At 31.9% G+C, this 14,343-nt stretch overlaps 1 protein-coding gene and 2 long non-coding RNA genes across 8 annotated transcripts in view; 2 read left to right on the forward strand and 1 right to left on the reverse strand.

Moving 5' to 3' along the window:
* Sec16 (endoplasmic reticulum export factor secretory 16) overlaps positions 1–14,343 on the forward strand; it is a 164,335-nt gene that overhangs the window by 130,532 nt on the left and 19,460 nt on the right. The window lies entirely within an intron of this gene.
* Positions 5,096–8,006, reverse strand: LOC140443749 (uncharacterized). The gene is made up of 3 exons (XR_011951258.1): positions 7,875–8,006; positions 5,323–5,400; positions 5,096–5,195 (listed from the first exon to the last, which is right to left on the reverse strand). It is a non-coding gene; the product is annotated as an uncharacterized lncRNA (long non-coding RNA).
* Positions 8,172–11,065, forward strand: LOC140443750 (uncharacterized). Its single transcript, XR_011951259.1, has 3 exons — positions 8,172–8,286; positions 10,761–10,838; positions 10,966–11,065. It is a non-coding gene; the product is annotated as an uncharacterized lncRNA (long non-coding RNA).

Here is a 14,343-nt window from a genome sequence, read left to right on the forward strand (position 1 = left end):
ATATGTTTTAGTAGACGTCTTTTTACAATCTGAGGCTAGACAACTTTTTTTTACAATTTAGTAAAAAAGTGGCAGCACGAACACTAGATCCTAATTTAATAAGATCGGTTCATAATTCGCCAGTGGTCCATATCAGATATCTTTTGTGAATAATATGTTTTAGTAGACGTCTTTTTACAATCTGAGGCTAGACAACTTTTTTTTACAATTCAGTAAAAAAGTGGCAGCACGAACACTAGATCCTAATTTAATAAGATCGGTTCATAATTCGCCAGTGGTCCATATCAGATATCTTTGTGAATAATATGTTTTAGTAGACGTCTTTTTACAATTTGAGGCTAGACAACTTTTTTGTTACATTTTATTAAAAAAAGTGACAACACGAGCACTAGATCCTAATTTAATAAGATCGGTTCATAATTCACCAGTAATCCATATCAGATATCTTTTGTGAATAATATGTTTCAGTAGACGTCTTTTACGATCTGATGCTAGACAACTTTTTTTTACATTTTTATCAGATAAAAACGTAACAACTCGAACACTAGATCCTAATTTAATAAGATCGGTTGATAATTCGCCAATGGTCCATATCAGATATGTTTGTGAATAATATGTTTCAGTAGACATCTTTTACGATCTAATGCTAGACAACTCTTTGTTACGTTTTTATCAGAAAAATATGGCAACACGAACACTAGATCCTAATTTAATAAGATCGGTTCATAATTCGCCAATGGTCCATATCAGATATCTTTGTGAATAATATGTTTCAGTAGACGTCTTTACGATCTGATGCTAGACATATTTTTGTTACATTTTTATTAGAAAAAGGTGGCAACAGGAACACTTGATCTTAATTTATTAAGATCAGTTCATAATTCACCAGTAGTCGCTAACGGATATCTTTTGGTAGTCTTAACATCTTCTAAAACTTAATGAACAAATTTTATGATATTTAACCCTAATATGCTATACATCGTTTTAAGATCTTTAAATTAATCAGTAACTCATAACAGATACCTGGTAACGTTGTTTTACTATAAAAATTTTAAAAGCCAACTACAATATGTGATAGAAAAACAGACAACCAAATAGACGCTGGATAATAGAGAACGGAAAACTAATTTATGAAAAATTCTTAAAAGACACATTTAATACTAATATAAAATATGTACATATAACTAAATAATAAAAAGCCGTGTATTAAAACTACAATAATCAATAATATTAACACTATAAATAAATTTATACATATTTTTAAATTTTCATTTTCTTATAACCAAAAGGAACGGAACTAAAATCTTCTAAAAATTTTCTTTTTGTAGAATGTGGTCGATAATTTTTATGGATTTCCTGTGTTATGACTTGATGTTCTGTTGTTCGTCTAACTTGTTTACTTATGATTTTAATACCTTCCGACTTTACAAGTACCATCTTTTTAATAGTATCAAAATTAATTAATTGCGAGTTTAAATAATTAAGGGAAATTCCCTTAACTTTGCAACAAAATTTTTCGTCACCATTAGGAAGTATGTATTTATAAGCATAATTTTTGGGGCCTCCAGAAACGAACTCCGAAATATGACCACCACTTAGCTCATCAGTTAAATCACCAATACAGTCACCGGTAGGAAGATCAGGCAGACCGTCTCTGGAAATGTACACAATTGAATCGGTATCATAATATAAAGTACGCTCGCCCACCATGTCTAAATAGGAATACAGTTTGAGGCGGGCTAGAGCCGTAACGTATGAGGCCAGAACGACGTTTACAGTGGAAGACATTGAAAATGCTTCTTCCACATACTCCCACGTAACAACCAGTGTTTCCTCGTTTACAGGAACCACAGTATTTACATAGATCGAGGGATTAATCATCATAGCAAAGAATTCTTTAGGATTGTTTACAATAGAAGTTTTGGGAAGATTTTCTCGCTGTGCAAATTTACCCCAGAACGAATTAAGCATTAATTTAGCTAACGATCTAAGGCCAGGATTCGCCGTTATTTCGGTAAACTCTAACCGAACGTCTTCTATCTGGAGAAACTGTTCGATGTATCGGTTTTTTTCTTCGGCTGTTACACAACCACGGGGCCATCCTGAAGCTTGCTGCTTGATTTTGATGAATTTATTCATCATGTCGGAAAAGAGACCATTTTGATGTTTTGACAATTCACGGGTTTCGTACGACCAGATTTCGTAGGTCTCAACTATTTTGTAACCCTTTTCCAAAGCTTTTACAACTTCTTCAATTACCCATGTTCCTGTAAGTGACTTCTGTTCGTCGGAATGCTGACATTCTCCTTGCATAAAGTCCTCGCTGCATTTACGACAAAGAACAAACATGCATTTATTGTTTATTTTTGCGGGTAGAACAGGATGATAAAGGTTTGAGGAAGGAAGTACTTTACACTTTATTAAACCAGATACTCGTGATAAATCTATATGCCGGCATTCATCTCCTACAAAAATTTTAGGATGACCTAGAGGAAATTTTCCACGCTTACATACCCAAGGGTATAGGGAACAAACATCGACATATTTAATCTTTTCATTTTCTTGAGCCTTATAATACTCCACGGTGTTACCAGTACGACCACCATACAAAGCATCCCTAGCATTTATAGGTTGAGTTCTCATTAAGGGGTGATTCTCAGTAAATGATTTTATCTCAGGCGTCATAGTTTTTCTGAAGGCACACTCCCAGATTTCAACGACTTCATATCCCAGAGATTTTAGATATTGATTTTTGGCAGCAGTTCTGTCATAACGATTTTCCATGCAGTGTGAAGGATCGTCATGAAGAGGAGCCAATCTGTTTTCGGGATAACATTGGGGACAACCATGATAGTAACAACCCTGAAATTCAAACACGATATTTTCGTAAAGACCATCCACTTTACAAGTATTAATAACAGTCTCAAATCCTCGTGCAGCATGCTGTATTTTAATATTACGCTGTTTCTCTTCCCAAAGTAGCCACTGCAGAGCTATTTTTGACTGATTATCTTTAAAACGATAACCACCTTTAGGAATAAGACCTATTGTGTCAGATTGTAGAAAATTTCGCCTAAATACTTTACTACAAGTCGAGGCTACGGTAGTAGCTTCCATAAAAGGACAGACATTTGACGTATTCAATAATTGTTTCCTAAATGTAAGACAAGCCTGTGTTAATATCATGACATCGGAAATACAATAGTCAACGATCTCTTTCTGAAAATCAAAAACATAACCGTTAGCAACTTTAGCAGTATGCCAATTTATTAACTTATCACGTGCATCCTTCTTCAAATTATCGATATCATAGAATTTTAGAGAAGGTATAGGTCCGAGATAAGATTGATTTTCCCCTTTATTAAACAAATGTGGGAAATAGCCCTTTTTTAACTCTGTTAAACCAAAAGCTTTTGGTAAAGCTGACAAGGCCATAGGAAAATAATTAAGACTGTCGAGAAAACGGACATTCCCAACACTCATCGAAACTAACTTCGTACCCCGCATGATAAGATCAGGGGTTAAATCGGTCTTTGTGAGGATGTAATTCAACACGAACTGATTATCGAAACCCCCTCCGTTATGTGCCAAAACGACAACATTCTTAAATTTTTTCCTAATTTGAAAAACATATTCAATAAAAATAGAAATAACATTTTCGTTTAAAACATTTAGACGAAAACCGCATGTTTGACAAAACTGTAATTTTTCTTCCTGAAGACAATTGTAACATCGCTGACTAAATACACAGAGATTTGGTTCTTGAAGAAGTGAACCATCTAGCAATATTTTTTCCTGACGAGTCTCAAGATCATAAAAAATGAACAAAAAATCTTTTGAGGGAGGTTTACCAGAATCAGGCTGCATGTAACAAAGATGATCTGATGGGTAATTTTTACCACAAGTTTTACAGAAGATCTCCCCACAGATATGACTTTTAGTGTAGATTTTGTAACATTGCTTACACCTTTTAATTTTGTCACATATGTCGTTAATGTGAACGTTGAAACATACCTCACCATAAAAGTCCCGGCCGCATTTATCGCAGGGAACTTTAACAGCTTCTTTGGAACAAGCTGGTGAACGACGACATGCAAAGCACGTATCAACGCAGCTGTGTCCCTCTTTATGGTCGTAGGGTTGATAACATTTATCACAGAAATACGTACTGATAAACGCACTGGTCAGTGACCGAATTACATTAAAATGACCTTTATGAAAGAGAAGGTTTAATTTTGGTCCGTAAGTGTGCCCCTCATAAATGACATCACGTCCCTTAGTTCCATATCTATAGACCACAATCTTATAGTCTGTTAGATATGCCTGAAACTGTTGCAACTCAGGAATTCCAGCTCCCTCACTAGGAATAACAACACCAGACCTATCTATTAACTGCAATGCTCTTTCCCGTTGTATTTTCCCTCTATCGCGACATATTTTTGTAAGTTCAGGGTCTTTGTCAACGTAAGCTTTGGCTACAACCAAAGCGTATGCAAGGCATAGGTTATCGTTGTTTTTAATAACAACAATTCCTCGCCGTTTAGAACGCTCCTCTTTAAATGAATTGTACTTACGACCTCTACCCTTTCCAGTAGGCATTTTTACGGTAGTAATACCAAGACAAAACGTTTCGGTGTTTAAACCGGTGCTGTTGCTCTGATATATGGAACTTATGTGGTTCCATATATCGTCAACTGTCACCTCTGAGGCTGGTTTTAACCTCATCCATCCCTGACCTCTAACGAAATCCTTGGAGCAAAAAGTGAAACCGACCTGATCATGTGGCAAAATATTTTCAGTACCCTTTCGAACAATATCCTCGATGGCCTTTTTAATCCAACTTACGGGTTCCTCACCTGGCGGTACATCCTTAATTTTAAATTCCAGAGTTCGTCCCTGGACACCAAATTTACGGATTTTCGTGGTTTGATCTCTGACAATTAAAAACTTTTCCATTTTACGTATAATAAACTTATAAATTATTGTAAAATCAAAAAAATCAAAAAGTCAAATTTTTCAAAAAAAATTATTATACTCACCAAAGTACGTCTGAACACTAGAAATATCTGGAACAGACTAAATAAAATACTTTAACGTAGGGTATAAGGTAGACTTCTAGCTGGACGGAAAACTGAACGATAAGTCCAAAGGCCCCAAAAAGGTTTAGATTTATGTAAAAATGTGTAAGAATCAATCTAAAAGAGTAGATCTGTTTAAATTTATAAATTTGGTTACACCTTAAAAGTGGGTAACAGTGCTACACAAAACCAAACATGAAAGTAGTGGAAGAAGCGTTGTATTAATAAAAAAAAAAAACTATACCTCACTTGATCGTTTATTGTAGCGGCCACAATGCCTAAACCGTGCGATTGAAGAACTGCGTGAGATTGTCAGGATGTACTGCAGAAGTTAAAAACATGTGTGAAGTATGCAATATACCTAAGGCATATGAAGTAAAAAGCACATCAAAAAAAAAAAATTGTAAAGATATTAAATACTATGGACCTAATATAAATGTCATATGCTATAAATATCACAAAAAAAATTATGAGCCGAGAAAGAAGCCATTTATAACATGTTGCTAAAAGCTTTGAAAAAGGTTCAAAGTTCAAACTTTCCCGAATTATGTAATTTTAAATAATTCGTTAACAATTTATAATAAAAATACTAAAAAGTAACCTTTTGTAAAATATATGTAAGCATCAACACAGAACCCGGCACTAATAACATTAGGTCAAAATCGGGGTAAATGGATACCGTTTACCACTAAATTCAGGTCTATTAGTTATAAGGCATTTAAGAAATAGCAGTATCAATACGACAAAACTTGGTCCAGTATGAAATTTATGGTAAAATTACGGGGCGGTTTGTATTTATAAACAATTTAAAAAATTTAAGAGAAGGTGCATGTAAGAAGGAAAAGAGCTTTCCCAAAAAGTTTATTTATAGTGATTGTTAGAATTAATTCGGAAGTTTTAATTTGGTATCTTTTCTACTTAGAATTTATTTATTGGGAACAATTATTTACACAAGTAACACATCTCGAGAAAATTTATAAACGGACACTTTCGATAACCCTTTAAAATATATATTTACACAAGAATTTTCGCATTTAATATTTTGCGGTTAGTAGTGTATATTTCAATAGATATAAAGGACAAAAACGTTTATTAACATGTATAACAAAGTTGTAAAAGCACAGTAAAAAAATTGTCAAACTTTTCCGAAATAAAAGAAAAATTAATAAAAGTATAGTATTTCTTGAAGATATATTTAAAAGATTCGTAGCTTACTTGAAAAATGTTAAGATTTTTCACTAATATTTTCTCTTTTTAAATTTGTTTATCTATACATACCAATTAAAAACTGCATATATTTTAAAAACTATAACGATTTACCTTATGAACTCCCTAATAACTGTTAAGTAACCACATATACAATAAAATATATTTTTTAAACCTACAAAACAAGCAAATTTTCATGTGTGATATCATACAGCAAAATTAAAATACATTTACCGATTTACAAGAAATTAATCAACAGTTTGAATTTTTAAATTAAATCTTATTTGTGTAACCTGCCTTCATCAATTTGACACATTTGTAAAGAAATCACTATAAGGTAAAAAGTAAATGGCCTATAAATCAAATATATACACTTTGTAATACCTGTGACAAGATTTTCTCATCTCTGAGGTAAAACAGTTAAGTAGCATAAACGCCTAATTTAATTACGAATATTTATAAAAATCACGTTTTAATACAGTTAAACTAAATATATTTAACTGTCTCTGAATAACTTATTATTTTGTGACATGCATGGCCCTAACAACCCTATTATGCAATTTCGAAAGGGTTAAGACAGCTTTTTTTCTTTGATCGTATTTATTAATTTTCTCGATTGAACGGTAACGTAGAAAAACTATAAAAATATATCCCTTTCTTTCTAACTCCTTTTTGTATACGTAACTTTTTAAAGATTTTTCAAATATAAAAACCATCTTAGTCAAAAAAAATTAAAAGCAATATTTTTTAAAATTATGTTTTTAACAGAACGAAAGATTTTTAATATTAAAAAAAAAAAATTTCGTTCATTTTAATTAATTCGGTAGTACTAATATAGAATACCAAATAACGAGTAAACTATAATAGGTATCTAAATATAAAACCCAAGACCAATTCCAAGAAATTCCTATATAATTTTAAAATGTTCATTTCCAAGATCCATTTATAGCATGGTTAGAACTAATTAAAAATGTATAATTTAATATTATCTTGAATTTAATGGTTAGTTAGGTATTAGGAATAGAAATAGGTACCTATGGGCGATAATTGAGAGATTTATTAATAAATCTAAACTTTTGGGAACTCCACTACGTATGACCTTTTTAGAAGATTTGGTTACAAAAGAATTTACACTATTTTTATAGTCATTAATTTATATATATTTAAAAGTATCTTAACTTATTTGAAGAAATTGATGGATGTATTAGTACTTTTCAAAAGTTGTAACTGCAAAGTTAAAATTTGGCCAAATTACCGAAATAAAAGAAAAATGTTGAAAGTATATAATTTTATGAAGATATACTGAAAAGATTCAAATCTTACTTAAAAGTGTAAGATAATATTTTCTTTTGTTTTATAGTTTATTAAAATTTATTAACCTTTACATACCAATAAAACAAACGGCATATTCAAAAAAACTATAACAAAGATTTACCTTAACGAACTCACTAACAATTATTACCAAGCAGCCACAAATAAAATAAAGATATTTTAAGTAAACAAAAAAAATAAGAACAGTTATCACCGTCAACGCGTTAATTATTTCTACAAAACCAATTATTATTCGAAGTAAAATATCATTTAGCTTACCTTTAATAAAAAATTCACTAAATCACTAGGTTTGTTACTTTACCACAAAATACTAATTAGAACTCATACCAAATATCGACTATTGTTTTATATATAGGTTAAGAATACAACTTGTTATGACAAGAAAAGTGGGGTGAATGTATTCAAACGCATGTGCTCCTCAAAATGCGGGATGCAAAAGTATTAGTATCCATGCCATTGACCTCCTCCTCATTTTGCCCATACACACTACTTTTGCATCTCGCATTTTAAGGAGCAGGTGCGTTTTAATACATTCACCCCACTTTTCTTGTCATAACAAGTTGTATTCTTAACCTATATATAAAACAATAGTCGATATTTGGTATGAGTTCTAATTAGTATTTTGTGGTAAAGTAACAAACCTAGTGATTTAGTGAATTTTTTATTAAAGGTAAGCTAAATGATATTTTACTTCGAATAATAATTGGTTTTGTAGAAATAATTAACGCGTTGACGGTGATAACTGTTCTTATTTTTTTTGTTTACTTAAAATATCTTTATTTTATTTGTGGCTGCTTGGTAATAATTGTTAGTGAGTGCGTTAAGGTAAATCTTTGTTATAGTTTTTTTGAATATGCCGTTTGTTTTATTGGTATGTAAAGGTTAATAAATTTTAATAAACTATAAAACAAAAGAAAATATTATCTTACACTTTTAAGTAAGATTTGAATCTTTTCAGTATATCTTCATAAAATTATATACTTTCAACATTTTTCTTTTATTTCGGTAATTTGGCCAAATTTTAACTTTGCAGTTACAACTTTTGAAAAGTACTAATACATCCATCAATTTCTTCAAATAAGTTAAGATACTTTTAAATATATATAAATTAATGACTATAAAAATAGTGTAAATTCTTTTGTAACCAAATCTTCTAAAAAGGTCATACGTAGTGGAGTTCCCAAAAGTTTAGATTTATTAATAAATCTCTCAATTATCGCCCATAGGTACCTATTTCTATTCCTAATACCTAACTAACCATTAAATTCAAGATAATATTAAATTATACATTTTTAATTAGTTCTAACCATGCTATAAATGGATCTTGGAAATGAACATTTTAAAATTATATAGGAATTTCTTGGAATTGGTCTTGGGTTTTATATTTAGATACCTATTATAGTTTACTCGTTATTTGGTATTCTATATTAGTACTACCGAATTAATTAAAATGAACGAAATTTTTTTTTTTTAATATTAAAAATCTTTCGTTCTGTTAAAAACATAATTTTAAAAAATATTGCTTTTAATTTTTTTTGACTAAGATGGTTTTTATATTTGAAAAATCTTTAAAAAGTTACGTATACAAAAAGGAGTTAGAAAGAAAGGGATATATTTTTATAGTTTTTCTACGTTACCGTTCAATCGAGAAAATTAATAAATACGATCAAAGAAAAAAAGCTGTCTTAACCCTTTCGAAATTGCATAATAGGGTTGTTAGGGCCATGCATGTCACAAAATAATAAGTTATTCAGAGACAGTTAAATATATTTAGTTTAACTGTATTAAAACGTGATTTTTATAAATATTCGTAATTAAATTAGGCGTTTATGCTACTTAACTGTTTTACCTCAGAGATGAGAAAATCTTGTCACAGGTATTACAAAGTGTATATATTTGATTTATAGGCCATTTACTTTTTACCTTATAGTGATTTCTTTACAAATGTGTCAAATTGATGAAGGCAGGTTACACAAATAAGATTTAATTTAAAAATTCAAACTGTTGATTAATTTCTTGTAAATCGGTAAATGTATTTTAATTTTGCTGTATGATATCACACATGAAAATTTGCTTGTTTTGTAGGTTTAAAAAATATATTTTATTGTATATGTGGTTACTTAACAGTTATTAGGGAGTTCATAAGGTAAATCGTTATAGTTTTTAAAATATATGCAGTTTTTAATTGGTATGTATAGATAAACAAATTTAAAAAGAGAAAATATTAGTGAAAAATCTTAACATTTTTCAAGTAAGCTACGAATCTTTTAAATATATCTTCAAGAAATACTATACTTTTATTAATTTTTCTTTTATTTCGGAAAAGTTTGACAATTTTTTTACTGTGCTTTTACAACTTTGTTATACATGTTAATAAACGTTTTTGTCCTTTATATCTATTGAAATATACACTACTAACCGCAAAATATTAAATGCGAAAATTCTTGTGTAAATATATATTTTAAAGGGTTATCGAAAGTGTCCGTTTATAAATTTTCTCGAGATGTGTTACTTGTGTAAATAATTGTTCCCAATAAATAAATTCTAAGTAGAAAAGATACCAAATTAAAACTTCCGAATTAATTCTAACAATCACTATAAATAAACTTTTTGGGAAAGCTCTTTTCCTTCTTACATGCACCTTCTCTTAAATTTTTTAAATTGTTTATAAATACAAACCGCCCCGTAATTTTACCATAAATTTCATACTGGACCAAGTTTTGTCGTATTGATACTGCTATTTCTTAAATGCCTTATAACTAATAGACCTGAATTTAGTGGTAAACGGTATCCATTTACCCCGATTTTGACCTAATGTTATTAGTGCCGGGTTCTGTGTTGATGCTTACATATATTTTACAAAAGGTTACTTTTTAGTATTTTTATTATAAATTGTTAACGAATTATTTAAAATTACATAATTCGGGAAAGTTTGAACTTTGAACCTTTTTCAAAGCTTTTAGCAACATGTTATAAATGGCTTCTTTCTCGGCTCATAATTTTTTTTGTGATATTTATAGCATATGACATTTATATTAGGTCCATAGTATTTAATATCTTTACAATTTTTTTTTTTTGATGTGCTTTTTACTTCATATGCCTTAGGTATATTGCATACTTCACACATGTTTTTAACTTCTGCAGTACATCCTGACAATCTCACGCAGTTCTTCAATCGCACGGTTTAGGCATTGTGGCCGCTACAATAAACGATCAAGTGAGGTATAGTTTTTTTTTTTTATTAATACAACGCTTCTTCCACTACTTTCATGTTTGGTTTTGTGTAGCACTGTTACCCACTTTTAAGGTGTAACCAAATTTATAAATTTAAACAGATCTACTCTTTTAGATTGATTCTTACACATTTTTACATAAATCTAAACCTTTTTGGGGCCTTTGGACTTATCGTTCAGTTTTCCGTCCAGCTAGAAGTCTACCTTATACCCTACGTTAAAGTATTTTATTTAGTCTGTTCCAGATATTTCTAGTGTTCAGACGTACTTTGGTGAGTATAATAATTTTTTTTGAAAAATTTGACTTTTTGATTTTTTTGATTTTACAATAATTTATAAGTTTATTATACGTAAAATGGAAAAGTTTTTAATTGTCAGAGATCAAACCACGAAAATCCGTAAATTTGGTGTCCAGGGACGAACTCTGGAATTTAAAATTAAGGATGTACCGCCAGGTGAGGAACCCGTAAGTTGGATTAAAAAGGCCATCGAGGATATTGTTCGAAAGGGTACTGAAAATATTTTGCCACATGATCAGGTCGGTTTCACTTTTTGCTCCAAGGATTTCGTTAGAGGTCAGGGATGGATGAGGTTAAAACCAGCCTCAGAGGTGACAGTTGACGATATATGGAACCACATAAGTTCCATATATCAGAGCAACAGCACCGGTTTAAACACCGAAACGTTTTGTCTTGGTATTACTACCGTAAAAATGCCTACTGGAAAGGGTAGAGGTCGTAAGTACAATTCATTTAAAGAGGAGCGTTCTAAACGGCGAGGAATTGTTGTTATTAAAAACAACGATAACCTATGCCTTGCATACGCTTTGGTTGTAGCCAAAGCTTACGTTGACAAAGACCCTGAACTTACAAAAATATGTCGCGATAGAGGGAAAATACAACGGGAAAGAGCATTGCAGTTAATAGATAGGTCTGGTGTTGTTATTCCTAGTGAGGGAGCTGGAATTCCTGAGTTGCAACAGTTTCAGGCATATCTAACAGACTATAAGATTGTGGTCTATAGATATGGAACTAAGGGACGTGATGTCATTTATGAGGGGCACACTTACGGACCAAAATTAAACCTTCTCTTTCATAAAGGTCATTTTAATGTAATTCGGTCACTGACCAGTGCGTTTATCAGTACGTATTTCTGTGATAAATGTTATCAACCCTACGACCATAAAGAGGGACACAGCTGCGTTGATACGTGCTTTGCATGTCGTCGTTCACCAGCTTGTTCCAAAGAAGCTGTTAAAGTTCCCTGCGATAAATGCGGCCGGGACTTTTATGGTGAGGTATGTTTCAACGTTCACATTAACGACATATGTGACAAAATTAAAAGGTGTAAGCAATGTTACAAAATCTACACTAAAAGTCATATCTGTGGGGAGATCTTCTGTAAAACTTGTGGTAAAAATTACCCATCAGATCATCTTTGTTACATGCAGCCTGATTCTGGTAAACCTCCCTCAAAAGATTTTTTGTTCATTTTTTATGATCTTGAGACTCGTCAGGAAAAAATATTGCTAGATGGTTCACTTCTTCAAGAACCAAATCTCTGTGTATTTAGTCAGCGATGTTACAATTGTCTTCAGGAAGAAAAATTACAGTTTTGTCAAACATGCGGTTTTCGTCTAAATGTTTTAAACGAAAATGTTATTTCTATTTTTATTGAATATGTTTTTCAAATTAGGAAAAAATTTAAGAATGTTGTCGTTTTGGCACATAACGGAGGGGGTTTCGATAATCAGTTCGTGTTGAATTACATCCTCACAAAGACCGATTTAACCCCTGATCTTATCATGCGGGGTACGAAGTTAGTTTCGATGAGTGTTGGGAATGTCCGTTTTCTCGACAGTCTTAATTATTTTCCTATGGCCTTGTCAGCTTTACCAAAAGCTTTTGGTTTAACAGAGTTAAAAAAGGGCTATTTCCCACATTTGTTTAATAAAGGGGAAAATCAATCTTATCTCGGACCTATACCTTCTCTAAAATTCTATGATATCGATAATTTGAAGAAGGATGCACGTGATAAGTTAATAAATTGGCATACTGCTAAAGTTGCTAACGGTTATGTTTTTGATTTTCAGAAAGAGATCGTTGACTATTGTATTTCCGATGTCATGATATTAACACAGGCTTGTCTTACATTTAGGAAACAATTATTGAATACGTCAAATGTCTGTCCTTTTATGGAAGCTACTACCGTAGCCTCGACTTGTAGTAAAGTATTTAGGCGAAATTTTCTACAATCTGACACAATAGGTCTTATTCCTAAAGGTGGTTATCGTTTTAAAGATAATCAGTCAAAAATAGCTCTGCAGTGGCTACTTTGGGAAGAGAAACAGCGTAATATTAAAATACAGCATGCTGCACGAGGATTTGAGACTGTTATTAATACTTGTAAAGTGGATGGTCTTTACGAAAATATCGTGTTTGAATTTCAGGGTTGTTACTATCATGGTTGTCCCCAATGTTATCCCGAAAACAGATTGGCTCCTCTTCATGACGATCCTTCACACTGCATGGAAAATCGTTATGACAGAACTGCTGCCAAAAATCAATATCTAAAATCTCTGGGATATGAAGTCGTTGAAATCTGGGAGTGTGCCTTCAGAAAAACTATGACGCCTGAGATAAAATCATTTACTGAGAATCACCCCTTAATGAGAACTCAACCTATAAATGCTAGGGATGCTTTGTATGGTGGTCGTACTGGTAACACCGTGGAGTATTATAAGGCTCAAGAAAATGAAAAGATTAAATATGTCGATGTTTGTTCCCTATACCCTTGGGTATGTAAGCGTGGAAAATTTCCTCTAGGTCATCCTAAAATTTTTGTAGGAGATGAATGCCGGCATATAGATTTATCACGAGTATCTGGTTTAATAAAGTGTAAAGTACTTCCTTCCTCAAACCTTTATCATCCTGTTCTACCCGCAAAAATAAACAATAAATGCATGTTTGTTCTTTGTCGTAAATGCAGCGAGGACTTTATGCAAGGAGAATGTCAGCATTCCGACGAACAGAAGTCACTTACAGGAACATGGGTAATTGAAGAAGTTGTAAAAGCTTTGGAAAAGGGTTACAAAATAGTTGAGACCTACGAAATCTGGTCGTACGAAACCCGTGAATTGTCAAAACATCAAAATGGTCTCTTTTCCGACATGATGAATAAATTCATCAAAATCAAGCAGCAAGCTTCAGGATGGCCCCGTGGTTGTGTAACAGCCGAAGAAAAAAACCGATACATCGAACAGTTTCTCCAGATAGAAGACGTTCGGTTAGAGTTTACCGAAATAACGGCGAATCCTGGCCTTAGATCGTTAGCTAAATTAATGCTTAATTCGTTCTGGGGTAAATTTGCACAGCGAGAAAATCTTCCCAAAACTTCTATTGTAAACAATCCTAAAGAATTCTTTGCTATGATGATTAATCCCTCGATCTATGTAAATACTGTGGTTCCTGTAAACGAGGAAACACTGGTTGTTA

This window comes from Diabrotica undecimpunctata, chromosome 6 (assembly GCF_040954645.1).
Source record: "Diabrotica undecimpunctata isolate CICGRU chromosome 6, icDiaUnde3, whole genome shotgun sequence".
In the NCBI taxonomy this organism is placed as follows: domain Eukaryota; kingdom Metazoa; phylum Arthropoda; class Insecta; order Coleoptera; family Chrysomelidae; genus Diabrotica; species Diabrotica undecimpunctata.